The sequence below is a fragment of the Canis lupus genome, chromosome 33 (genome assembly GCF_048164855.1).
Source record: "Canis lupus baileyi chromosome 33, mCanLup2.hap1, whole genome shotgun sequence".
NCBI lineage: Eukaryota > Metazoa > Chordata > Mammalia > Carnivora > Canidae > Canis > Canis lupus.
The window spans coordinates 37,493,204-37,519,908 of record NC_132870.1 but is presented as its reverse complement, the minus strand read 5'-3'; the positions used below and the strand labels follow the sequence as shown (position 1 = coordinate 37,519,908).

General features: G+C 36.1%; 1 protein-coding gene and 1 long non-coding RNA gene across 22 annotated transcripts in view; one reads left to right on the top strand and one right to left on the bottom strand.

Annotated features, from left to right (window-relative positions):
• LOC140623662 (bifunctional heparan sulfate N-deacetylase/N-sulfotransferase 3) overlaps nt 1–26,705 on the bottom strand; it is a 172,737-nt gene that overhangs the window by 52,520 nt on the left and 93,512 nt on the right. The window lies entirely within an intron of this gene.
• The window catches only part of LOC140623665 (uncharacterized), a 155,079-nt gene that overhangs the window by 70,894 nt on the left and 57,480 nt on the right, over nt 1–26,705 (top strand). For 13 of the 20 annotated variants that reach the window (XR_012023211.1, XR_012023226.1, XR_012023220.1 and 10 more), the window contains 2 exons: nt 5,315–5,401; nt 7,918–8,214. The exons of 2 other annotated variants lie outside the window; for them this stretch is intronic. This is a non-coding gene — a long non-coding RNA (uncharacterized lncRNA). Of the gene's footprint in view, nt 1–1,630; nt 1,734–4,174; nt 4,256–5,314; nt 5,402–7,917; nt 8,215–26,705 lie in introns of all 20 variants that reach the window. 5 more of the 20 variants (XR_012023221.1, XR_012023222.1, XR_012023218.1 and 2 more) reach the window with 4 other exon arrangements.

Below are 26,705 nucleotides of genomic sequence, written 5' to 3'. Positions count from 1 at the left end.
ACATTTTGATTTGTCTTTAAATTCTTCTCCCCAAGTTTAAACTATTAAAATTATTGGGTCTATTTTTTTTAAAGATTTTATTTATTTATTAGAGACAGAGAGAATGAGAGAGAGAGGGAGAGAGAGAGAGAGAGAGGCAGAGACACAGGCAGAGGGAGAAGCAGGCTCCATGCAGGGAGCCAGATGTGGGACTCGATCGCGGGTCTCCAGGATCACACCCTGGGCTGAAGGCAGTGCTAAACTGCTAAGCCACCAGGGCTGCCCTTTGGGTCTATTTTGAAGAAGATATGTGAATATATTTTGGAGATCATTTTGGTTCTTGCCTCATATGTAGGAAAAAGAAATCAGCATTCAGAGCACATTTAATTTTTTTTTTTAAATCAGGGTGGACTTTGAAGCAGTAGGATTGTTCTGCTGTAAATGGACATTGTATACTCTTAATGCCATGTTGTACGATATTATCAAGTGTTATATTGAATATAATACTGTATTTTGTCTCCTTTAGCATCAGAGTCTAGTTGTCTTTATCTGCTCTATTTATAGAAGGCAAAGGACATATTTCACGTTATGGCATGCTTCTTCATCAAGTCATCATAAAAACTCTAAATATAGTATCTATGTTCTTCAAAATCATTGTTAACTCATAAACATTAAGCATTTAGGATTCATGGGATATAATCATTAAAGTGACCTTATTACTTTTTGCACACTCCCTTCAAAAATCATTCAGTTGTAGGTGTTTTTCTCCTTATCTCTGGATGAAGGCTAGAAGAGGCATCATGGCCTCCTTGATTTCTTGGGTGACAGAAAGTTCTCAGATAGTTTTAAGTTGCCAACATGGTCTTGATTTAGTAGTTTGATTCCCTTGCTCCAGGAAATAAGTAACACTCCAAACTTGTTACAATATTGAATCTTATCTCTCCCAACTGTGACCTGGTGCAGGAGAGAATCTCTAAGAGAAGCTGGGAAAAGAGGCTGATCGATTCTTCTCCAGTGGTGATTTTATTCTTCATCTTGTTTACTGAGGCTTCCAATCCCACAGTGTTTAGGACATGGAGATGAAGGAAGGAAAATAATGCAGGGAATTATTACTGGACTTAGAGTGTCATGAGATGACATATATTTAAAGCTACTTGACATCTTTGGAGACACTCCTTCTAGGCCCCACCAATGCAGTTTCCTTTACAAGGTTAGTGTACTCCCCAGTTCTTTTGAGCAGGATCCCTTTTAAATGGATTCCGGGGCAACATTCCTACTAAGAATTCCACATCTGGACCTAGGATTTAGGGGCCTTTGACCTGACTTTGGAAAAGAGGGTACAGCGGCGCCTGGGTGGTTCAGTGGTTGAGCATCTGCTTTCGGCTCAGGTCGTGATCCTGGGGTCCTGGGATCAAGTCCTGCATCAGGCTCCCCATAGGGAGCCTGCTTTTTTCCTCTGCCTATGTCTCTGCCTCTCTCTGTGTCTCTCATGAATAACAATAATATCTTTAAAAAAAAAAAAAAAAGGAAAAGAGGGTACATACTTCCCAGACATGGCCTTTCCTTTTCTGACAGACCAATTAGCCAAACTCTCATGCTTTAGTTTTACCAGGCATGAGGTAGACACCAGCTAAATGTCCCTCTTTTACAGGGAACACGGACCAAGCTCTCTGATGGTTCCAGTGACCCTCATGCTAGGACTGAGATGAGCAGCAGGGCAATCATTCACCTCTCTGCTCTCATACGGATAGAAGGTTGTGGGATTGTGCTGGCTACATAGCATAACTCTTTTGAAATATCTTCCTCAGAGACCCTCCTTAATTTTGAGAAACTTGACTATTTTATCCTGGGTATGGGTGAGACATCTGACATTTTTGCATGGTGGTCCTGCTCACAGTTCACTTGGGTGCCTAATATCTTTCATATTTTTTGTGCTATTACAACTGTTTTATGTTAAAAATTACTTTCATTAGTTTATCACTGTGTCCAGTGGGAGTAAAAAGATGTCACTTTCATTTCTAAGGCTTAGATTCATTGAGTACTGTTTTTCTACCTGACTTGTAGCTTAGTCATCATATAAAAACCCAGAGGAAAGCTCAATTGCAAAACAATTTGGCAAGGGGCTCTTAACATTTTGAATGTGGGATCTGATAGGTTTTAGAGGAAATCTGGAAGGGTAAATCAATTGCTCTCAATTAGGGACAGGTTTCAAAGGTACACTGATGAGGTCAATGTAATTTAAAGCAATTTAGCTTGGGCCATTTGTCTTTCTTTATCACATTTATATCTCTCACTTAATTTTTCTGGATATACATTCAGAACTGCAAGTTCAGCCCTTTTATTATAAGCTAATGATTGATGATCAAGTAAGATTTCTGTTAAGTGCCAGAAGTAATTCTATTGGTTTAATTCATTGTCATTACTTTAGCTGCTGAACAAATGTTTACATGTCACAAGAGTGTCTCCAACTCTCAGACCACTAGTTTTTTATTAATTTTGCATTGTGTACCTTGGATATTATATTCTGATTTATTTCTACATCATTCTGAAAGACCTTATTGGAGTTATTTAGAGCCCAGACAACAGCTGTTTTTGTTCTATTAGATAAAAAAAGTGACAGGATAATGAATACAGTTATAGCTTATGATAGATTTAAAATGGACTAATTAAGAGAAAACCTGATTTAAGCAGCAGTGTTGCACAAAGGTAATTAATATTCAATTTTGCAATGAAAAATTTTTTTTTTCTGGTAGAAAACACTGTTTCTTTGTTTGAAGGCACTGTCTCCATAGCATAATGAAAATTATAGTGAAAATGAAATTAAACCTCCTTAAAGTTATTTAATTTAACTGAAAAAAACCTTAAAATGGACCCACATGAAAATCTAATTTGAGCTTATATGTGAATGAATTCAGTTTAATCACAAAATCAGCTTCATCATCAGGAGGTTTCAATTAATTGTATTTGCTCATAAAGCTAAAATTACTTTTGTTGGGTTGAGGAGGAATCAACATACCAAATATATTTAATCTTGTGAATAAAGAAAAACTAGGCTTTAAAAGCTAGTGACTAATTGTTGTCAAGTTTCTAAATATTCAAGAACATTTAAACTTTTTATTTATTTAAGATAACCCCTTTAATAAAGTAATTTGCAAATTATTGAAAGATTTAAGGAGTATCAATTTTGTATAGGAAACTTATGTACAGATTAAAGACTCAAAAAGTAAGAATAAAGAATACTGAAGAATAAACAGTCACTAGATTAACAAAGTCAATCTATACCCTCAATGAGAGGAAAAATAGTAGAGCTTGACTGGGCCTATACAAGTTATACCTTACTGTTTTGATTGAAAAAAAAAAACAAAGATATTTTAAGAAATAAACCTTGGCACATGATACTATAATCAAAGTAGTTCTTTTAGGACTTTGAAAGGATAAGGAGACTGACTCAGATATGAGTCAGCTAAGGTCCTATGTAAAATGCTGGGCATTTTACATGCTGGGCATTGGATGGCTCAGTTGGTTGAGTGTCTGACTCGTGATTTTGGCTCAAGTCATGATCTCAGGGCCGTGAGATGGAGCTGTGTTTGGGGCTTTGTGCTCAGCAGGGAGCCTACTTGAGATTCTCTCTCTCCTGTCCCTCCCCCTGCTTGCACAGGCACTCTCTTTCAGAAAAGAAACAAACAAAACAAAACAAAACAAACAAACAAAAAAACAAACCACAAAACTAAATGCTTAAAAAGAGCATTTCCAAAGAGAAGGGGAAAAAAAAACAATTTATAAAAGATTCCAAAACTTTATGAATCAGCAGAGCTAGAGGCCACCCTTTGCCAAAGGGACTGGCAGCTGGCAGAAGTATTTCAATGTTTTAGTGAGAACAATACTATGATAAAGGTTTCTAATTCTAGGAATAGAAGATGAAAAGGCCACAAAAGACTGCAACTAAACCAGATATCGATGTCAAAAACTTTTTTGTAGTAGGAACCTAGCATTTGGTCTCTGTTGTTATTCTTGCTTTAAGCTGTAAATCCTTTAAAATTATTCATTTATAGGTAAATGAATCTATAATCTGTTATGTGATGAGGAATTACATTTTCTAAAAGTGAATTTGTTTAGGAACTAGTAAACTAGCTTGTTTAAAAGAACTAGAGTTTATAAATGTTTCCTTACCAAAAGTGGCAACATTTTTACATAGCAGCAACTACCCAGAACTGAACCTAACTAGGAGACTTGACAAGGTTTTGAAATCTGAAGTAGATTCAGTCTTCTACTAAAGGTAAATGTTTCATAGTGACTTATGGGGAAATTCTAAAAATATTTGCTTGGATATTATTAGTAGTATTAGTATTATTACAGTAAAGCAAACCTTGGACACATTAGAATTTTGAAAGAACTCCAAAGGTTTTTTATAAATGATCTCATTTAATACCAATGTTTAGGGAATAGTGCCTACTGAATAAGTAAATTTGCCTTATTAGAGAGGATACATGGATAAAGGCGGAGATGGGAGGAGGACAGGATTCTCCTGCCCCTTCCAGTTCTCAAGGCAGTTTTCTAAACTTTTCTAAATACCTCTTCTACTTATTTTTTTTTTTTTAAGATTTTGTTTAGATATTTGAGAGAGAGAGAGAGAGCAAGTGGGAAGGGGCAGAGGGGGAGGGAGAAAGAATTTAAAGCTGACTCTGCACTGAGCATGGAGCCAGTAATTGTGCTACTGGGTATTTACCCCCCAAATATAAAAATACTTATTTGAAGGGATGCATGTTTATGCAGCATTATTTACAATACCCAATTTATGAAAGCAGCCCAAGTGTCCATTGATAGATGAATGGATAAAGAAGTGATATATATATCAATATTTATCAATATATATCAATCAATATATATCTATATATATATATATCTATATATCTACATAGATATACCAATGGATGGAGCTAGTGAGTATAATGTTAAGTGAATTAAGTCAGAGAAATACAAATACCATATAATTTCACTCATATGTGGAATTTAAGAAACAAAACAAATGAGCAAAGGAAAGAGAGAGAGAGAGAAAGGTAATAGAGTCTTAAGTATACCAGAAGGGAAGTGCTGGGGGATGGGTAAAATGGGTGATGAAGGGATTATCATGATGAGCACTGAGTAATGTTTAGAAATGTTGAATCACTCCATTGTACATCTAAAACTGATATAACACCGTATGTTAACTATACTGGAATTAAAATTAAAAGCTTAATAAAAAACACTTGTTTTGGCTAGGTAATATTGCATCATATAAGATTCTAAAGGTGCAAGAAAGTACACAGTGAGACATATACTAACTTCTGTCTTTCAGCCTCTCATTTCTTTATGGTGAAACCACTAGTACCATTGGTGTGGGTGTGTGTGTTCTTCCAGAAATATTCTATGTTTACAAAAGCAAGTATGTATACATATTCCTCCTCTTCTTTGTAATATTGGTGGGTATATGTGCCTTTGTAATTGGTATATATGTATATTGATACATGTACCTTTGTAATATTGATACGTATTGTCAAACTGCCTTTCTCAGAGATAGCAGCAAGTTACATTCCCACTAGCAATGTGTAAGAGTTAGGTCTTGTTATGCTTTGCCTGAACCACTCTAATAAATTCCTAAATGATTTCACTTTTGTTTCTCCCGACTCTATTATATCCCAAATGCTAACACCAGAGAAATCCTCCTAAAGCAACACCCCTTTGCTTAGAAAACACTAACTCATTTTCCATTAAATTAAACTCTTAACTTGGCACTCAGACTGCTTAACAAAATAGGCCTATATTCTTTAAGTCTTAGCTTCTGCCACATATACTCACTAAGGAGTAAACTGAAGTACCTCTTATTCCTCAAATGCTTGTGCTTTAGTTTAGGCCTGATTGCCATTTTCTCTGTGAAGTATGCATCTCCATCTATGTGCCTTTCAGGCTAAATTCTATCTACCTTTCAAAGATTATCTTAAATATTATCTACTTAAAGGTCAGAATAAGTCAGGCCTTAGGCTTATGTTCTTTATTCTGCTAATAGTGTACACTTAGAATAAATAAAGACTTCTACCATAATCACTGACTTCTCGTTTAGATGTAATTCAAACCCTTTTGGTTATGTAGTTGCTTAGTTCATAGATGATAGGAAGGAAGAGGTCAGAAGCAGGACAGGTGCAAGGTTTCCAATGTGAGTGTTGTAGAGCGTGGTAGCAAGGGACACATATATATTAAATGTTCAATGTGTGGCAGGTACTATAACTTGTGATCTCATCACTCATAAGAAGAATCCCTGTGGAGAGTAGATATTATGATTTTCATTTTATAGTCAGACAAGCCAAACAGCTGAGTTAGGATCTAAACCCAGGTCTATCTGTATGCAAAGCCTGAACTCTCTCATACTTACTACGCTGACGTATCTCTCATAGAATGAAAAGCAAGTGATAGCTAATATCTTGTATCTCTGAAGACGGAGGAAAAAAAACCTACAAAAAGCTGATTTGTGAACATTAGCATCACTGACTAGAACTCTAATGTAGAGGGCACTTGCCTCCACACCCTGGATGTCAATGTATTAGAGCACAATTAAATAAGTAAATCATGTGCAGAACAGTCTGCTTTAGAAGGCAGAGAAAGGTTTATTAAATCCAGCAAGACTTCCATTCTATTCTTTTAAATTACATGTAAATGGGTCAACTGTATTTGGAAAATGAACTCACTTATCATGTCTGTTATTCTGTAAATAGAGGGTAAAACAGGTGTGTGTGTGTGTGTGTAGACACTCTTGAGTATTTATCTCTTGAGTTTCTGTTTTTATGTCTTGAAGTCCATCTCCATAAATAAAATTCTACTCTATTTACAAATGGACTGATGCCACTATAAACTGGGAGGTATAGACACAATGATAACATTAAAAATATTATAATTAAAAAGAAATTGAACAAAATTAAGAAGATGTTTCTAGAATGTACAGTTTTGGAATCAACAGTAAGTGAAGTTAAAAGCTACTTTAATAGGGATCCCTGGGTGGCGCAGCGGTTTGGCGCCTGCCTTTGGCCCAGGGCGTGATCCTGGAGACCCAGGATCGAATCCCACGTCGGGCTCCCGGCACGGAGCCTGCTTCTCCCTCTGCCTGTGTCTCTGCCTCTCTCTCTCTCTCTCTGTGTGACTATCATAAATAAATAAAAATTAAAAAAAAAATAAAATAAAAAGCTACTTTAATATAATAAGCCAATCAGCTGTACATAGGTACAGAGTGAATGAATGAATGCTTAAAAACCATTAGGTTTGTTGACTCTAATTTCAGATTAAATGTGATATAGACAATTGTACCATGTAAGAATTAGTTCCACTAAGTTTTTCTCTTTTCCAAACCTATTAAATCCATAGCTTTTAAGCTCTGAATATTATGCAAAAACTACTTATAAGAAGGGACAATGTTTTAGGATTTTTTTGTCTGTAAATTAATATATCTCTCTATATGCACATATATACACATGCATGCACATATAGAAACATGTACATTATAAAATTATAGATAGTTTAAAATAAATATATAAAAAGATTTTCCATTTTGATTTAATCTTGTGCTTTCTGGCTTTAATTTATAGGGATTTATCATCATTTCAAATCTTACATATTATGCTAAGTTTGGTACAGTTGATTTATTTCCTGTTAAGGCAAACTAAATTTGTTAAGTTTATGTTTATAAAATAATTAAAATGAATAGAGATTATTAAAAATGTTTTAGTTTGCATATATATATGGCATGAAATAAAATGCTTTCTAGAATATTAAATAATGATAAAGCATCTCATTTCTCTGAAATCCAACAGGCATTTAAAAATATACTTTAGCACATGTATGTATTATATTTCAATTATATTTTAATGTTCTTTGGGGTTATAAACAACTATTTCCCATTTCATGTTTCTACAGCATTTTTCTTAAGCATATTTCTTAAGAAATATAAGAAAACAACAGGATATTTTGCACAGAATTTTGTGATTCATCTCTACTGTCCTTGAAATAAAGTAGAAAAATCTTACTCATTTGTGCCTCACTTCATTTTGCAAATTGAGTAAGAATGTAAGAAAACAAGTAATTGATAGAGAATAGACACTTCATGGAAAATTTAAAGGCCTAAAGATGGTTTGTAACCATTCAGCTTTCATGGTCAGAAGACACTAGGGAGAATGTAGACCACAAACACAGACATACACATGCTTAGAGAAGGTAAGTATACTTTATTTCTTTGGAATGTAAAATAAAAGTACACTTACACTAATCAATTATGCACAGTTGATATATTTGTTATATAGTATGAAGAGCATATTAGTATATTAAGAGGGGTTTTATTTTTTGTATATATATATTAAAGATTTTATTTATTCATGAGAGAGAGAGAGGGAGAGAGATAGAGAGAGAGAGGCAGAGACACAGGTAGAGGGAGAAGCAGGCTCCATGCAGGGAGCCTGACATGGGACTCAATTCCGGGTCTCCGGAATTGGGCCCTGGGCTGAAGGTGGCACTAAACCACTGAGCCACGCAGACTGCCCTGTGTATTTTTTTTGGAGTTCATTTTGCCAACATATAGTATAACACCCAGTGTTCATCCCATCAGGTGCCCTCCTCAGTGCCCATTACCCAGTCACCCCATCCCCTCCACCCACCTCCCCTTCCACTACCCCTTGTTTGTTTCCCAGAGTTAGGAGTCTCTCATCTAGGAAGGGTTTTACAGAGAAAGAGAAGCAACAGGATATGTGTATACGTGCATGTGCGCGCGTGTGTGGTAGGCTGATTATCCAGGAAAGAGTTGCAGTTTCAGTCTAAAGACAGTGTGGAGAATTTCCTCTTCTTGCAGGTATATCAGTCTTTCCCTGTTCAGGGTTTTTTTTTTTTTTTTAAGATTTTATTTATTTATACATGAGAGACACAGAGAGGCAGAGACACAGGCAGAGGGAGAAGCAGACCCCATGGAGGGAGCCCCATGTGGGACTTGATCCAGGGACCCCAGGATCACACCCTGGGCTGAAGGCAGGCACCAAACCACTGAGCCGCCCAGGGATCCCCTATTCAGGGTTTCAAATGATTAGATGAAACCAACCCATATCATGACGGGTAATCAGCTTTAATGGAAGTCTACTGATTTAAATGTTATCTAAAAATAAATCTCAGAAACATCTAGAATACTGTTTGACCAAATGTCTCAGTACTGTGGTCTACCATAGAATTTATAAAATAAACCATCACAGAGAAGATGAATACTATTTTTTAAAAGTTTCATTTTGTTTCTCAGTATCATGTGTAACAAAATAATTAATTTAATAAAAAATAATTTAAATAATTATTTTGTGTAACATGCATTCTCCTTTCCTTGTTTTTTTGAGAAGATTTTATTAGAAAAGAAGAGGGAGAGAGATGTGAGACCTCTGCAAAACTAAAAATAGGACAGAGGTTTTGTGAGTGAGGGGGGTACCTTAGCCATCCCTTTGGCTACTCTGGGTAATTGGCAGTACCACACATTTGAGTGAATGCTTCTGTGGTACATTTATGCAGGCTGGGGCTTGGGCCTCTGGATTTCCAAACTCAGTCAAGAGTCCTTCATCTGACAAATATAGAAGTCAACAGATCTGCTGGCCTTCACAAAACCATGCAGGTTTAGCCAATGAACAAGTAAGAGTATGTGAAAATGTCATTATTTTAGTATGATTTTCAACTGTGGCCCAAAGACAATAGCTGTTAAATCTTAAATTCCAGAGTGAGATTTCAAAACCACTTGTCTTTCAAGGGAAGTGGTAAAAACCTTTGGTCATTCATCCACTGAGGATTGTTGTATATTAAAGAATTGGACTGGCCTTTGTGCCTGATTCCCAGTAGGAAAATTCAAAGCCCTTGCAATTTCCCAAATGATAGAAATTCTTTGTTATTTATGGTGAGTCCTAATAATTTATGCTAATGAGAGAACTCAGGATAGGGACAGGCTAAGCCAGAAAGACCAGCAACGTAATTCGAAGCTGGAGTTTTAAGCTGCAGATATCAGCTCAACTCCAAAGGAGGAAAAAGAAGGGAAGGGCTGGACACTGAGTTCAGTCATATGGCCAGTGATTTAGTCAGTCATACCAATGTAATGAAATGCCAATAAAATCTCTGGCAAAAAACAAAAAACAAAAACAAAACCTAAAACCTCTGGACACCAAAGTTCAGTGGAATTCGTTGGTTGGTGAATACATTGATGTGCCAGGAGCATGGGTGATGCATCCTGATTTCACAGGAGCGGGCATAGAAGCTTTGTGTTATTTCCCAGACCTTGCACTATGTGTATCCTTTGTAATAAAACTGTAATCATAATTGTAGTATATTCCTGAGTTCTGTGGGTTATTCTAGCAGATTATTGAACCCGAGGGGATAGTGGAAACATCTGAAATTTGTAGCCAGTTGGTCAGAAGTACAGGTGGCCTGGGGTTCCCCCAACCACTTGTGGCTGATACCTGAAATAAAGGCAGTTTTGTTGGGAACCAGGCCCTCAAACCTGTGGGGTCTGATGTTATGCCAGGTGGTTTCCACTATCCCCTGTGCTTTTGCTTTTCATTTCCCTGATGATTAGTGATGTTAAGCATCTTTTCCTGTGTCTGTTGGTCATCTGGATGTCTTCTTTGGAAAAAAGCCTATGCAGGTCCTCTGCCTATTTTTTAATAAAATTATTTTTGGGGGTGCTGAGTTGTATGAATTACTTATAAATTTTGGACATTAACTCTTGATTGGACGTATCATTTGAGAATATCTTCTCCTGTTCATAGCTTGCCTATTCATCATTTTGTTGATGGTTTCCTTTGCTGTGAAAAAGCTTTCTAGTTTGATGTAGTTCCAATCGTTTATTTTTGCGTTTGTTTCCCTTGCCTGGGGAATCATATCCATAAAAATATTGCTAAGATTGATGTCCAAGAAATTGCTTAATTAATTTTTCTTTTTTTTAAAAAAATATTTTATTTATTTATTGGAGGGAGGGAAGAAAAGAGGGAGGGAGAGAGAGAGAGAGACACTAAGCATGTGTAGGGAGAGGGGTTGAGGGAGAAAAAGAAGCAGACTGCTCACTGAACCTGATGCAGGGCTCGATCCCAGGACCCTGAGATCATGACCTGAGCCAAAGGCAGATGCTTAACTGACTGAGCCATCAGGCACCCCGTTTTCTTTTTCTTATCTGATTGCTGTGACTGGGACTTGCACTACTATGTTGAATAAAAGTGGTGGCAGTGGACATCCTCTTCTTGTTCCTGATCTTAGGATGTTAGCTGAAGTTTGTCATATATGGCCTTTATGATGTTAAAGTACATTCTCTCTATACTAACTTGGTTGAGAGCCTTTATCATGACTCAATACTAAATTTTGTCAAATGCTTTCTCTGAATCTATTGAGATGATCATATGATTTTTATCCTTCATTTTGTTAATGTGGTGTATCATACTAATTGATTTGCAGATACCGAACCATCCTTGAATCCTTGGAATAAATCCCACTTGATTAGGCTGAATAATTCTCCTAATGTATTTTTGGAAGTAGTTTGCTAGTATTTTGTTGAGTTTTTTTTTCCATTTATGTTCATCAGGGATATGGGTCTGTAATTTTCTATTTTTATGGTGTCTACATCTGGTTTTGATATCATGGTCTAATACTGGCCTCATAGAATAAATCTGGAAGCATTCCTTCCTCTTTTATTTTTTGGAATAGTTTGAGAAAGATAGGTCTTAACTCTTCTTTAAATGTTTGCTAGAACTTACCTGGAAGGTATCTGGTCCTGGACTTTTGTGTTTTGGGAGTTTGCTGATAACTGATTCAATTTCATTGCTAGTAACTGGTCTATTCAGATTCTCTCTTTCTTCCTAATTTAGTCTTGGAACGTTTGTTTACTGTGTACCATAACAGAGATGATGTCTCTTTCTAGAGCATAAGTCAGATAAGCCTACTGCTCAGTATATGAGATTTGAGTTCCCTAAACTTAGAGTTCCTCTGATAATCCATTCCACTGTGTGCACGTCATCTGGACTTTTTCCTTCTCTTCTGAGAGCTGGAGCTTGGAGAACTAGCATAAGTGCTGATTGATATTCTGGCTATTTCAATTGCTCTGAATAATAAAACCCCTTTCTTTTGGTATCCACAAATTATAGCAGGCTAACTTGTTAGCTTGCAAGTAGGATAAAATCATAGTTCTTGATAATATTAAAATCACCTCACATCCATCAGGATGGCTACTATAAGAAATAAGACCACCGACAACCCAGAAAATAACAAGTGTTGGTGAGGCTGTAGGAAAATTGGAGCTTTTGTGCACTGTTGGTAAGAATGGAAAATGGTGTAATTGTTATGGAAAACAGGGGTTCCTCAAATAATTGAAAACAGAGTTGCTGTATGATTCAGCAATTACACTTTTGGATGGATACTCAGAAGAACTGGAAGGAGGATTCCAAGGAGATAATTGTATATCCCTGTTTAGAGTAACATTATTCACAACAGCCAATAGTGGAGGCAATCCAAATATCTGTCAGATGAATGGATGAACAAAATGTGGTATGGAATATTATTTAGCCTTAAAAAGGAAGGAAGTTTTCACATAACTACAACATCAATCAACCTTGAGGACATATATGAAATGCAATGAACCATCGCAAAAAAGACAAATACTGAATGATTCCACTTATATGGGGTATATGGAGTAGGTCAAATTTATAGAGACAGAAAGTAAAATGATGGCTTCCAAGGAGCTCCAGGAGAAGTGAATAGAGAACTATTGTTTAATGGGTATAGAGTTTCAGTTTTGCAAGATGAAAGGAGTTCTTTAGATCAGTTACCCAACAGTGTGAATGTACTTAGCACTACTTACTTGTACACTTAAAAATAGTTAAAATGGTAAATTTTATAAAGTGATGAATATTTTACCACAATAACAAACATTAACATGAATCATCTAGATTCTGATTCATCCTTGTTATATAGATAAGTCATATATATAATACAATGATTAAAGGGACTAACACCTTTTAGATGTAACTTAAACCTACAGGACACGATGTAAGAAATTAAAATAGACTATACAGTGGATCCCTGGGTGGCTCAGTGGTTTAGCACCTGCCTTTGGCCCAGGGTGCGGTCCTGGAGTTCCCGGATCGAGTCCCACATCGGGCTCCCTGCATGGAGCCTGCTTCTCCTTCTGCCTGTCTCTCTCTCTCTCTCTCTCTCTCTCTTGCTCTCTCTCTCTGCCTATCATGAATAAATAAATAAAGTCTTTAAAAAAATAGGCTATACAGTGGCTGAGTTATTCATTCATCTTTAACTATCTGACTTTATTTCTCATTATCCTCCAGTATTAGATTTCTACTTCAGTAAAGCCCCTACTGGTTTATTTTAAACTTGAGGACTATTCTTTCTATACATGGTTGCCATCCCAATTTCTTCACCTTCAATCGAATCATGCACACTCATGGAGACTCATTCAAATCCTCCATTTTTCATTAAGATTTCACAAAATTCGTATGAATTCTTTCCTTAAAAAATCCCAGCAGCATTCTGTGTTTCAGCCTTGATACATTTTATGATCTTGATCCAGGATTATTTCTACTCAGAATATCCATCAGAATCTGAAACCTAGAACTTAACTGGTACCTCAAGAGGCAAACCTCATTTATTTTCTTTTGTTGTGAAAATACATCTAGTTTTGATGGTTCCTACTAGTTGTGGTGGAACATCCCATAGAGTAATGATATTCTTCTGTAATCTTTGACTAAATTAGGAGATAGGCTGATAGATAAATTGAGGGTACTGACACTGAAATAAGAGAATGTTTTAAATGTTCTTAAAATGGAAAATGATAAAAGCAATGAACTTAAGGATTCCATGAAGGATAAGAAAAAGCTGAGTAGAAGGATGTTTTTGCATTTGACTCACTGATAAATTTTTCAGAAATCATTCTTATTATACAGCATAGGTTACCCTGAGTAATCTGCATGCCATTTTGGTGAGAAAGAGGCAAATGGCAAAATCCTTCCTAATCTGTCTCTATCCTGGGATTTCAGTCCTACTTCATTGGATTCTTCAAAGTTTACTTCCAAGTACCTTCACATACGTAATCTTGATCTTCATCATAGCCCTGTTAGATTGCTATTTACTCTGTTTTTATAATCATTAAGAAATTTGATACTTGGATTACTTAAAGCAAGTGCTTGTGACTTCCCTCTGCTGCCTAACTGGCTCCTTACTGGCTCTGTCACCCAGCTTTCTCAGTGTCATCTATTTGGCTTTCCTCTTCCTGTCTTACTCCTCCCTCACTTCCCCACAATTCAGGGACTTCATTATTATCAATTTTTTCACTTTTCATATTTAATTTAAACCCTCCTTCTCCTTAAGACCTCCATTACTGCTGAAGTTCATAATGTTTTTTTTCCCTTTTGAAACTACACATAGTGAATAATTCAGTACCTAATTACATATATTTTTGATTTTTCTCCATTTTTTCAGATGTTTATTTCATACCTTCTAAGGTAAAATGTAAATTTCTAACAGAAGGTATCATGGCTTAAACTTTCTAGTCCTATCTAGTTCTTTGTAGTGGGTATCTCATATTAGATATTTAATAAGTATTACTTAAAGTAACTTCTCAGTTTTTTAAGAGACTTCTACTCTTCAGAAAATGATTTGGCTGCCTATTTTCTTAATTTTCACAAGAAGAGTACATAGTACCAATCTATATATGTGAGAGTGAGCTCATCAAATGCAACGGATTCATTAGGATATTAGGGCTTAATTATCACAGGTTGAGAAGGATGTTTTGATGAACTGACCATCAACGGCACCAAAATGAAAGGTTAGATAATAAATGACCTTTGCCATAATCCATCTTATCATAATAGTATGCAACTTTCTATTTGTACAAAATGCTATTAATGCTTCTTATAAGGAATTATGCAAAGTAATTCAAGAAGAAACACTTAAAATAATTTATACTATTTAACATATGGGTGTAGTATGACAAAATACACAGGGAATCAGTTTTCTCACAGGTTTTTTTTTTTTTTCAAATCTTAAATTCAATAGTGACTAGAGTAATTAAATAGAAGTAGAAATGTTTCAGAAGTATACCGTAAAAAAACTGCTAAAAGTCTTAACCTTTTATACGACACATTTTTTTACTAGAGCTAATAAAAGTTAATGACACACTTGCAGTTCTGTCTCACTTTGACTGGGGGTAGGAATATGTAATATGTTGGTCAAAAAGGAATGGAGGGAAACACAAGCCAGCTAATCAGCCTCTGACCATCTGGGATTCAGCCACAGAGAAAATGACATGCAGATGACTGCAAACAGGAAAACAGTTCTGCATTGACAATATGTGTTTACATGAGTCTCCTCCCCAGGGGCTTTCTAATTCACTGTGGAACTGCTGTTTTAACAGTTGTCAAGCTCCCTTTCCACAAAAGTCCAGCCTGAGAGAGAAGTTTGGTATGTCTGTACATCTTTAGGAACAGGCAGAGGCAAACTACACAATTCCAGTTATTATCAGTTGCCATAAAGATATGGTTCAGCTTCCCTCTGCGTGAAGGAAGGTCCATAGCTTGTGCCTCTCAGTGTGCAAGGTTAAAGAGGGTGGGGACAAATTTTATCTATCTATCCTTCTGTGATAAGACGGAGAGAGAAAAGATATTATCCCAAAGCTTTGGCTAGTAAGGAAAAGAACATCAAAGGGCAGCAACTTTTAAACCAAAGAAGGTAATAAATGTAAGCAGTATTTGATGATAGATGAGTAATGATTATTAATACATGATATTAATAGGATATTTGAGAAAAGAATTGAGGTGAATGGAACTAAGAACAAGAGGAGACTTAAATTACTAAAAGAATGAATGAGTGAAAAGTAAGCAAAATCAAAGTGGGGGAAAAGTAGAAATTGGAAGAAAAAATAATTCATGGCTTTATGGTTAAAGGGAGACTAGTTGGATGTTGGTAAGGGTGCAGAGAAAGGAGAACCCTCTTAAACTATTGGTGGGAGTACAAACTGGTGCGGTTACTCTGGAAAACAGTGTGGAGGTTCCTCAAAAAATTGAAAATAGAGCTACCCTATGACCCAGCAATTGCACTACTAGGGATTTACCCCAAAGATACAAATGTAGTGATCCAAAGGGGCACCTGCTTCCTTATGTTTATAGCAGCAATGTCCACAATAGCCAAATATGGAAAAAGCCCCAGACGTCCATTGACTGATGAATGGATAAAGAAGAGGTGGTATATATATACACAATTACTACTCAGCCATCATAAAGAATGAAATTTTGCCATTTGCAACAATGTAGATGGAACTAGAGGGTATTATACTAGGAGAATTAAGTCAGAGAAAGACAAATACCATATGGTTATAGTCATATATAGGATTTAAGAAATGAAACAGATGAACACAGGGGCAGGGAAGAAAAAATACAATAAGATGAAAATTGAAAGGGAGGTAAACCATAAAAGATGCCGAACTCTAGGCAAGAAGCTGAAGGTCGCTGGACAGGAGGTGGGGTAGGGGGATGAGGTAACTGGATGATGGGCACTAAGGAGGGCACTTGCTGTTATAAGTACTGGGAGTTATATGCAATTGATGAATCACTAAACTCTACCTCTGAAACAAATAAAAAATATTGTATGCTATATCCCTGAAACTAGTAACACACTATATGTTAACTAAATTGAATTTAAATAAAAAAATTAAAATATTAAAAAAGGGATTTTAGTTGGAAATATTGGCACGGATAGGCTATTAGATAAAAAAGATCCTGATGGAAAATTTTTTGAGTCTTCTCTGTGAGGCAAGAAAACAATCAGTGAAATCAAGGCTGAATGTTGGAGCATTGAATTGATGAAATGAGCAGAAGGGTTTATAGTCAAGTCTGAGAGAAGGCTGCTGGTAAAATATGGGTATTATTATAGGTAGCATGAAGTCTGCTGTAGACTGATGAATGATCAGGATTCTGGTTATGAATCTCAGCTGTTAATTTTATGAGGGTCATGGAACAGAGTGAAAGGAAAAGATGGCTTTTGTCATAGCAAGCTGGTTCAGAGCAAAAGAAATGACAAAATTATAGGTGACAACGGGGAGGCAGTCACAGAAAGGAATTCTTACAAAAGCTACTGACGATGAACTCAAGGATACTTGCACCTGAGTGAGTGACTCTGGAGAGAATTCTCTTGAAGCTCAGGGAGATAAGGAGAAGTAAAAAATTAGAATCAAAATTGTGCCAAACATTTTGTGAATGTTCATGAGTCTTTCTTAAGTGGTGGGAGCATTTAAACACAAAAATTACAGCCAATAGAATTGTTTAAGTTTGCAGTACTTGAAATACTCCATCTCCTTTCACTTGGAACTATAAATGCTTAGCAGCATGGTGGGCAGCACTGTTGAGATCTTTGTGCAATGATGGTTAGTTCACAGTCCAGTCAGCCATTCAGAATTATGAATATATATTTTAAAATTTTGAACAAAAAGGTGCATTACTTTCTATATAGTTCATCAGATCTGATTTCTCTTGTAAATATAAGCAGGGATCGTTTGTAAAATAACAGCGTAGAATTTCCTGTACAGACAGATGCTTTTTATATTTATAAAGCTCGAGTTCCTTTTTTTTCTTTGTAATGCCCTGGGAAACTGGAAACTGATAGGATTTTTCATATCAAGTTTAGTTTAACATATGGCAGAAAGCTCTGTGAGACTATCTCCAAACTTTGCAGTTAACAGTTTCCAGCCTACACAGGAAGCGAAGCTGTGCCTCTGACGCATTCCCATTATATGGGAAGACCGCAGAGAACAGCCTCAAGTTAAACCACAAAAATTATGTTTATACAAAGCGCAGCATTCAGTTTAAACCACAGTAGCACAGGAAGCTTCAGTTGAGGCTTCAATTCCATTTTTAAGTTGTCTAGCAAAATATTTCAAGGCATAGGGATAACCAAGTAGCTATTAAATCTATTTTTCAGCCTTTAGGGAGATAGATAAGCAAAAAAATTCTGAATATGGATATTGCCTATTCTGAGGGGCTTCGGTTTAGTAATCACCTTGTGTTTTTAAGTCTTCTACTAGATTCTTAAGTATAACCAAACCACACAAACAAGTACCTCAACTATCCAGAATCCTTGGGAGAGAGGGCTAGGATGTTCTTTGCACAAAATAAATTTTGGCTATTACATTCCTCCTATGTTACGGAGTATATGGAAAGTAAAGCATTGCATGTAATAATTACTTTAGCACCACATAGAATGTATGTCTTGTCACAAAATAGTTCCATGGTACCATACAGCTATGCTTTTTTTGAGTTCTTGGGTGCTTTAAATGTTTTTTAAATTTAAATTCCAGTTAATTAACATACAGTATAATATTAGTTTCAGGTATACAATATAGTGATTGAACACTTCCATACGACACCTGGTGCTCATCATGAGTGGTCTCCTTAATCCCCATCACCTATGTCACTGATCCGCTCCCCCCCACCCTGTAGCCATCAGTTTGTTCTCTGTAGTTAAGTCTGTTTCTAGGTTTGCTTCTCGCTCTCTCTTTTTTCCCTTTGCTCGTTTAAGTTCCACATTTGAGTGAAATTATATGCTGTTTGTCTTTCTCTGACAGACTGATTTCCCTTAGCATAATACTCTCTAGTTACATCTATGTTGTTGCAAATGGCAAGATTTCATTCTTTTTGATGGCTGAATAATATTTCTTGGGTGCTTCTTAGTAAATGTTTTGTTAGGGCATGAAGTCTACTCTTGACAGCTTCATTTCCACTATTATTGCCCTAGTCATTCTTTCTCTCATATATCACTTAGAATGAGGAACCAGATTAAGAAATGTGGCTTAATTCTGTTAAAAAAATAAGACTATTCAAGGCTATGAGTGTGGGCCAGGGATATGCTAGCACAATGACAGTGGAAAGAATGAGGACTATTCTCTTACTCTTTGTTTCCCTTTGATCAGATTATGGAATCTCTTTGAACCCTAGTTTCCTCACCTGTAAAATGTCTCATGGAATTGCTTTTAGGTCAAATAAGATAATATATATAAAACCTCACAGAATTAATGTTGGAATTAAATAAGGTCATTTCTAAACAGTATGGAGGGCAAAGTAGGTTTCCTTTGTCTACTTCCCTCCCTTGTCAAAGGCCCTTTCTTGCATATTTCCCTGTTTTTGCTATAGTTGTTAAAGGAAAGAAGTAGGATTACAGTTAGTTGAAATACTATATTATCTTATGGAATTTTAAGTGTTAATTTCAATGTCCAAACAAAAAGATACTTTAGATATTCAAAAAAGTATTGAACTGAATCTGTTAATATTTTGTCTTTAAATAATTTGTATAAATATTAATAATTTAAGTATTCATAATTAGACTGCTTTGGTAATTTTTTGCTAATAAGGACTCTTGTATTAGCATTTTTTAAAGTAGCCTCTAGAACCAAGACTAGGCTTGAACCCCAAGATCAACCCATTCTCTAGCAAGTGAGCCAGCCAGACATTCCTTGTGTTAGCATTTTAAAAATCAGTGCCTGTCTCATCAACAAATGATGTTGGGAAAATTGGACAGCCACATGCCAAAGAATGAAATTGGACCACTTTCTTGTAACATACACAAAAATAAACTCAAAATGGATGGAACACCTAAATGAGACATGAATCCATCAAAATCCTAGAGAACATAAGCAGCAATCTCTTTGACCTTGGCCACAGCTTCTTGCTAGACATGTCTCCAAAGGCAAATAAAATAAAAGCAAAAATGACCTACTGGAACTTCATCAGGATAAAAAGCTTTTGCACAGAAAAGGAAATGATCAACAAAACTAAAAGGTAACTTATGGAATAGGAGAAGATACTTGCAAATGTCTTATCGGATTAAGGGCTAATATCCACAACCTAGAAAGCATTTAACAAACTCAAGACCCCAAAAACCAAAAAGTCCAGTCAAGAAATGAGCAGAAGACATGAATGGACATTTCTCCAAAGAAGACATACAAATTGCTAACAGACACATGAATAAATGCTCAACATTCCTCAGCATCAGGAAAATACAAATCAAAACTATAATAAGATACTACTCCTCAATAGCCAAACTGTGGAAGGAGCCTCGGTGTCCATCGAAAGATGAATGGATAAAGAAGATGTGGTTTATGTATACAATGGAATATTACTCAGCTATTAGAAATGACAAATACCCACCATTTGCTTCAACGTGGATGGAACTGGAGGGTATTATGCTGAATGAAGTAAGTCAGTCGGAGAAGGACAAACATTGTATGTTCTCATTCATTTGGGGAATATAAATAATAGTGAAAGGGAATATAAGGGAAGGGAGAAGAAATGTGTGGGAAATATCAGAAAGGGAGACAGAACGTAAAGACTGCTAACTCTGGGAAACGAACTAGGGGTGGTAGAAGGGGAGGAGGGCGGGGGGTGGGAGTGAATGGGTGACGGGCACTGGGGGTTATTCTGTATGTTGGTAAATTGAACACCAATAAAAAATAAATTAAAAAAAAAAAAGATACTACTCCACTGGTCAGAATGGCTAAAATTAACTGAGGAAACAACAGGTGTTAGTGAGGATGCAGAGAAAGGGTAACCCTCTTACAGTGTTGGTGGGAATGCAAACTGTTGCAGTGACTGTGGAAAACAGTATGGAGGTTCCTCAAAAAGTTAAAAATAGAGCTACCCTATGACCCAGCAATTGCGCTACTAGGGGTTTATCCAAAGGATACAAACATAGTGATTCAAAGGGGCACATGCACCCCAATATTTATAGCAGCAATGTCCACAACAGCCCAACTATGGAAAGATGTCTATTGACTGATGAATGGATAAAGAAGAGGTGGTATATATACACAATGGAATTTTACTCAGCCATCATAAATAATGAAATCTTGCCATTTGCAATGATGTGGATGGAACTGGAGGACATTATGCTAAGTGAAATAAGTCAGTCAAGAGAAAAACAAATCCCATGTGATTTTACTCATATGTGGAATTTAAAAAAAAAGCCAGGTGAACATAGGGGAGGGGATGGAAAAATAAAATAAGATGAAAACAGAGAAGGAGGCAAACCTTAAGAGATGCTGAATTCTAGGAAACAAACTGAGGATTTCTGGAGGGGAGTGGGGTGAGGTAATGGGGTAATTGGGTGATGGGCATTAAGGAGGGCACTTGATGTAATGAGCACTGAGTGTTGTATGCAATTGATGAATCACTAAATTCTATTCCTGAAACTAATAATACACTATACATTAACTAAATTAGATTTAAATAAAACATTTAAAAAAATCACTGCTTTACTTCTCTTATGAAGAAGTGATAGAAACTCATTAAAGAAAAATTGAAAAATAGAGGAAAACAGAAAGAAAAAATATACCGATTTCTCAACATTTAAAAATGCATTTCTTTTCAGTATTTTTATGTATAAATTTTTCAAACAAAGTTTTGATGCTTTATGTATAATATTGTATCCTATTTATCTTTTATTTTCCTGATATAGCCAAATTATTTATAGGCATAAATTTTTAAATCTGTGTAATGTATAAGCATTTATTTATACATTATTTAAACATTTCCCTTCACTTGGACATTGTTTGTTTCCATTTTATTTCCCCATTACAATGAATACTTTTTCTGTATTTAGTACTCTTTTCTTAGGACAGATTCCTAGAAGTGGAATTATAGTATTAAAGGGTATAAAGATTTTTTAAAGCTTTTGCCAAGTTGGAAATGGCAATCTCAGAATCATGATTTTACTACAGAGACACCTAGCCAAGCCTTCCTGGCATTTAACTATCCTGTTTGCTCCAAATGAAGGCCTCAGCCTTCTGCTTCACCATGGATAGAGAATCTCACCTGGGATTTGCTCACTTTACTCATGACAGTGCAGTGAGTATTCAGATGGCCTGATACTGGTTTTTGAACCTTGATTTCTAATGTCTATTAAATATCTAATTTCTAACAAGAAGGACCTGTTGTTATTATTATTACCACCAGTATTATTGACATTTTTAAAAGAGCACATGGAAGCACAGAGTAGACTCTGCAGAACCAAGGTGAGCATGTCCTTCCTTTCTTGTCTCAGAACCTACACTGTTCATTGGCCCCATAATCTGGCTGTGAGCTCCGGACACACGCAATTTACCAACAAGTCCTACTCAACACGAGGTTCACTGGTTTGGAAGGAAAGATGTGGGAACCCACTCATCTTAGAAACCAGAAGGCCCAATTATCTATGTGACTAACACCTCTCCTGAAGGCTTTTTCACATGACCTTCAGTAGGAATCATAATTCAGCTGAGGCCCAAGGCCAAAACACCAGGAGCAAATATGTCCAAATGCAAATATGGCTCCACTGAGGGCCTCTATCCAAGAGAGGAAATTACTAATGTCTGCAACAGGCAGCACCATGCTCTAGGGCCACAGACAAGTGAAGTTTGACGGAACACTGAGCATTAGCCAAAGGCAAGAAAGCCAGTAGATTAAATCCTGCAAAGTAAAATCTTGTTAAGATCTACTTGTTTTTACAGGGCATGCTCAGGCAATCTAAACCTCAAATATAATACAATACTATGTGCTCTGGCTGTGTATCTCGGGTTCTGAGGGGAATACCAAATTAGTGAAATCCCAATTTGAATATAACTGGGCACCTTCTTAAATTTTCTTCGCTGGCCCAGATTTTTCTTACCTCAGCCTAATTCTCAGGCCTCTTTGTGGGTAGTGAGAAATGATCTGGCTTTGACCAAGTTCTTCTAGGGCTGAAGTTCTTACAATAAAGAAAGAAGTGAATAGGCAGGGAATTAAGGTTTCACATCAAAACAGAAGCTCTCCAAGAATTGTACACAAGGATTTATGCATGAGATGTATAAGAGGCATCGATTAAAATAGGATATTGTAAACAACTTGCTGTTTCTAAAACATGCAAGCATGCCTGTGGGGCTTTTGTACTTCCTGTTCCCTCTGTCTGGGGTTGAAATCCAGGAGGTAAAGGCTGGTGATCACACAGAGTCCCATAGGTCTCGGTAAGGAGTCTGGCTTCTATTCTGAATAGGGAGGTTTAGAGGATGCGAGCAGAGAAATAATGTAATCATTATTTTATTTCCCCCTCAATTATTTGAGAAGCATATTTTAAATAGAGAAAGGCAAACTATTAGGACAACAAATATCTGTACATCCTTCACCTATTCTCCAATAGCGTATATTTCACTGTTTGCTTCATATTTTGTTTCTCTCTTTAAATATCTTTTATTTTGCTAAATCATTTGAAAATAAGTTGCAGATGTCAAGACACTATTGATAAATCCTTTAGCATTCATCATCTAAGAACATGTATATTATAAAATCAAATATCATTATCATACCCAAGAAAACATTAATTCAATGTCATCTGTTGTACAGTCCATATTTACATTTACCCAAGTGTCCCATAATTGTGGCAAATTATAGTAGCCACCCACAATTTCTCTCTCTTCTAGAACTTTGTCACTCCCCTGTAAAGAGGTGGAATCTATTCTCTTTTTGAATGTGGGCAGAAATGATGCTGTGACTTCTGAATCCAAGGCAGTTCTGCTTCTGCTTTGCTTGCTGTGACACTTGATGGAGCCCTAAAGCTGTATGATTGCCCTGAGGCCATCCTGATGTGAGGAAATCCCTAGAAGCCCATGGGTACAGATCACATGAAAAAAGCCTGAGACTGATGCCCCGCCAGCTCACAGCTGCTCTAGCTGCCTAGTGTTCTAGTTTCAGTTATCATCTGAGTGCAACCTCAAGAGTCACTTGAGGCCAGAATCACCCAGTCTGGCCCTTCCTGAATTCTAACCTACAAAAACTGTAAGAGATAATAGAAGAATTAATTTTTTTTTGTAAAGACACTGTATTTTGGGTTATTTTGTTATCCAGTAATAACAACTAGAAAAATGACTTTTATTTAAAAAAAAAATTCAGGGGACACCTGGGACAGTCAGTGGTTGACAGTCTGCCTTTGGCTCAGGGTGTGATCCTGGGTTTCCCTGCAGGGAGCCCGCTTCTTCCTCTGCCTATGTCTCTGCCTATCTCTCTGTGTGTCTCTCATGAATAAATAAAATCTTTAAAAAAATTAAAAAATTCAGGATCCAGTGAAGACTTAAGCAATCTACAGATTTAATAGTCTCTATCAAAATGCCAACATTTTCCCCAGAACTAGAACAAATAAATAATCCTAAAACTTGATTGAAGCCACAAAAGGCCATAAATAGCCAAACCCATCTTGAAAAACAAAGCCGGAGGTATCACAATTCCAGATTTCAAGTTACACTGCAAAGTTGTAGTAATCAAAACAGTATGGTACTGGCACAAAAATGGACATATAAGTCAGTAGAACAGAATAGAAAACTCAGAAACAAATCCACAATTATATGGTCAATTAGTCTAGGACAAAAGAGAATGAATATGCAATTCAGAAAAGAGTCTCTTCAAAAATGATGTTGGGAAAACTGTACAGCTACATTTAACGGAATGAAACTGGACTACTTTCATACACTATACACAAAAATAAACTCAAAATGGATTAAAGACCTAAATGTGAGACGTGAAACCATAAAAATTCTGGAAGAAAACACAGGCAGTAACCTCTTGGACATTGGCCACAGCAACATTTTTTCTAGATGTCTTCTGAGACATGGGAAACAAAAGCAAAAGTGAACTATTGGGACCATATCAAAATAAAAAGCTTCCACACAACAAAACTAGAGGGCAGCCTCCTGAATGGAAGAAGATATTTGCAAATGGCATCTTTGATAAAGGGTTAGTATCAAAAATACATAAAGAACTTACACAACCTAACACCCAAAAAACTAAATAATCCAATTTTTAAAATGGGCAGATGACATGAATAGATATTTTTCCAAAGAAGACATCCAGATGGCTAACAATCATAAAGATGCTCAACATCATTAATCATCAGGATAATGCAAATTAAAACTACTATAGATATCACCTTATACTTATTAGAATGGCTAAAGTTAAAAAGTCAAGAAATAACAAGTATTGGTGAGGATGTGGAGAAAAAGGAACACTTGTATACTATTGGTAGGAATGTAAATTGGTGCAGCCATTGTGGAAAACAGTATGGAGGTTCCTCAAAAAATTAAAAATAGAAGTACCATAAGATTCTATAGTTCCACTATTGGATATTTACCCAAAGAAAGTGAAAACACTAATTTGGAAAGATATATGCATCTCTATATTTATTGCAACATTATTTACAATAGCCAAGATATGGAAGCAACCTAGGTGACCATCAGTTGATGAAAGGATAAGGAAGATGTATATAAATGCAATGGAATATTACACAGCCACAAAAGGATGAGATCATGCCACCTGAAACAGCATGGGTGGTCCTAGAGGATATTAAGCTAAGTGAAGTAAGTTAGGCTAAGAAAGACAAATACCATATGATTCCACTCAGATGTGGGATCTAAATAAGGGAAAAACAGAATTAGATCTATAAGTCAGAGAACAAACTGATGGTTGCCAGAATGCGGGAGGGTTGGGGTTGGGCAAAATAGGTGAAGGGGAGTGGGAGATACAGGTTTCTAGTTATGGAATGCATAAGTCATAGGAATAAAAGGCATAGTATAAGAAATATAGTCAATGATTCTGTAATAGCAGTGTATCAGGACAGATGGTAGTTACAGTTGTGGTGAACATAGCATAATGTCAAACTCGTCAAAATCACTGAATTGTACACTGAAAATAATGTAACATTGTGTGTCAGCTGTACTCAAATAAAAAAAACATTGTCAAGAATACAAAAAAGTATTTTTAAAGGTTTTTATTTTAAACTGTGGTAAAAAAATAACATGAATTCTACCCTGTTACCAAATCTTAAATGAAATTACAATATTGTTAACTACATGCACATTGTTGTAGAGCGGATCTCTAGAACTTTTTCATCTTGCATGATGGGAGCTCTATACTCACTGAACAGCAATTCCTTATGCACCCCCCCCAACCCCCAATCCCTGGCAGCCACCATTCTGCTTTCTTTCTAGGAGTCTGACTACCTTAGATACCTCAAACAAGTGGAACCATGAAGTATTTGTCCTTTTGTGATTTATTTCACTTAACATAATGTCGAGTTTCATCTATGTAGCAGCATGTGATGGGATTTCCTTTCTTTTTAAAGAGAATAATATGCCATTGTACTTATATACCACATTTTCTTTATTCATGCATGTGTCAATGGATATTTAAGTTATTTCTACTTCTTGGCCATTGTTAATAATGCTTCCCTGAACGTAGGAAAGCAAATATCTCTTCAAAATCCCGTTTTCAAGTTCTTTTGGACAAATATCCAGAAATAGGATTCCTTGATCATATGACAGTTCTATTTTTAATTTTTGAGGATATACTAGACTACTTTCCATAGCAGCTGCACCATTTTAAATTCTCACATTAGGGACTACTTTACACAGCCACTAGAATGTATGGAAATATCTGTTTTTCTACAACCTTGTTAACATAGTTTATCAATATTTTGAATATTGGTCAATATGGGGGATAAGAAATGGTATCTCAGTATATTTAACCTTGTATTTTTCTTCTCATGAGTGAAACTGTGCATCTTTTTTATAAATGAAATGACTTTCAAAAGAATCTGTCTGGATGCCATGTTGGGAGATCATCCTGCCCAGTAATGCAAACTCTCTTGAGTTAATT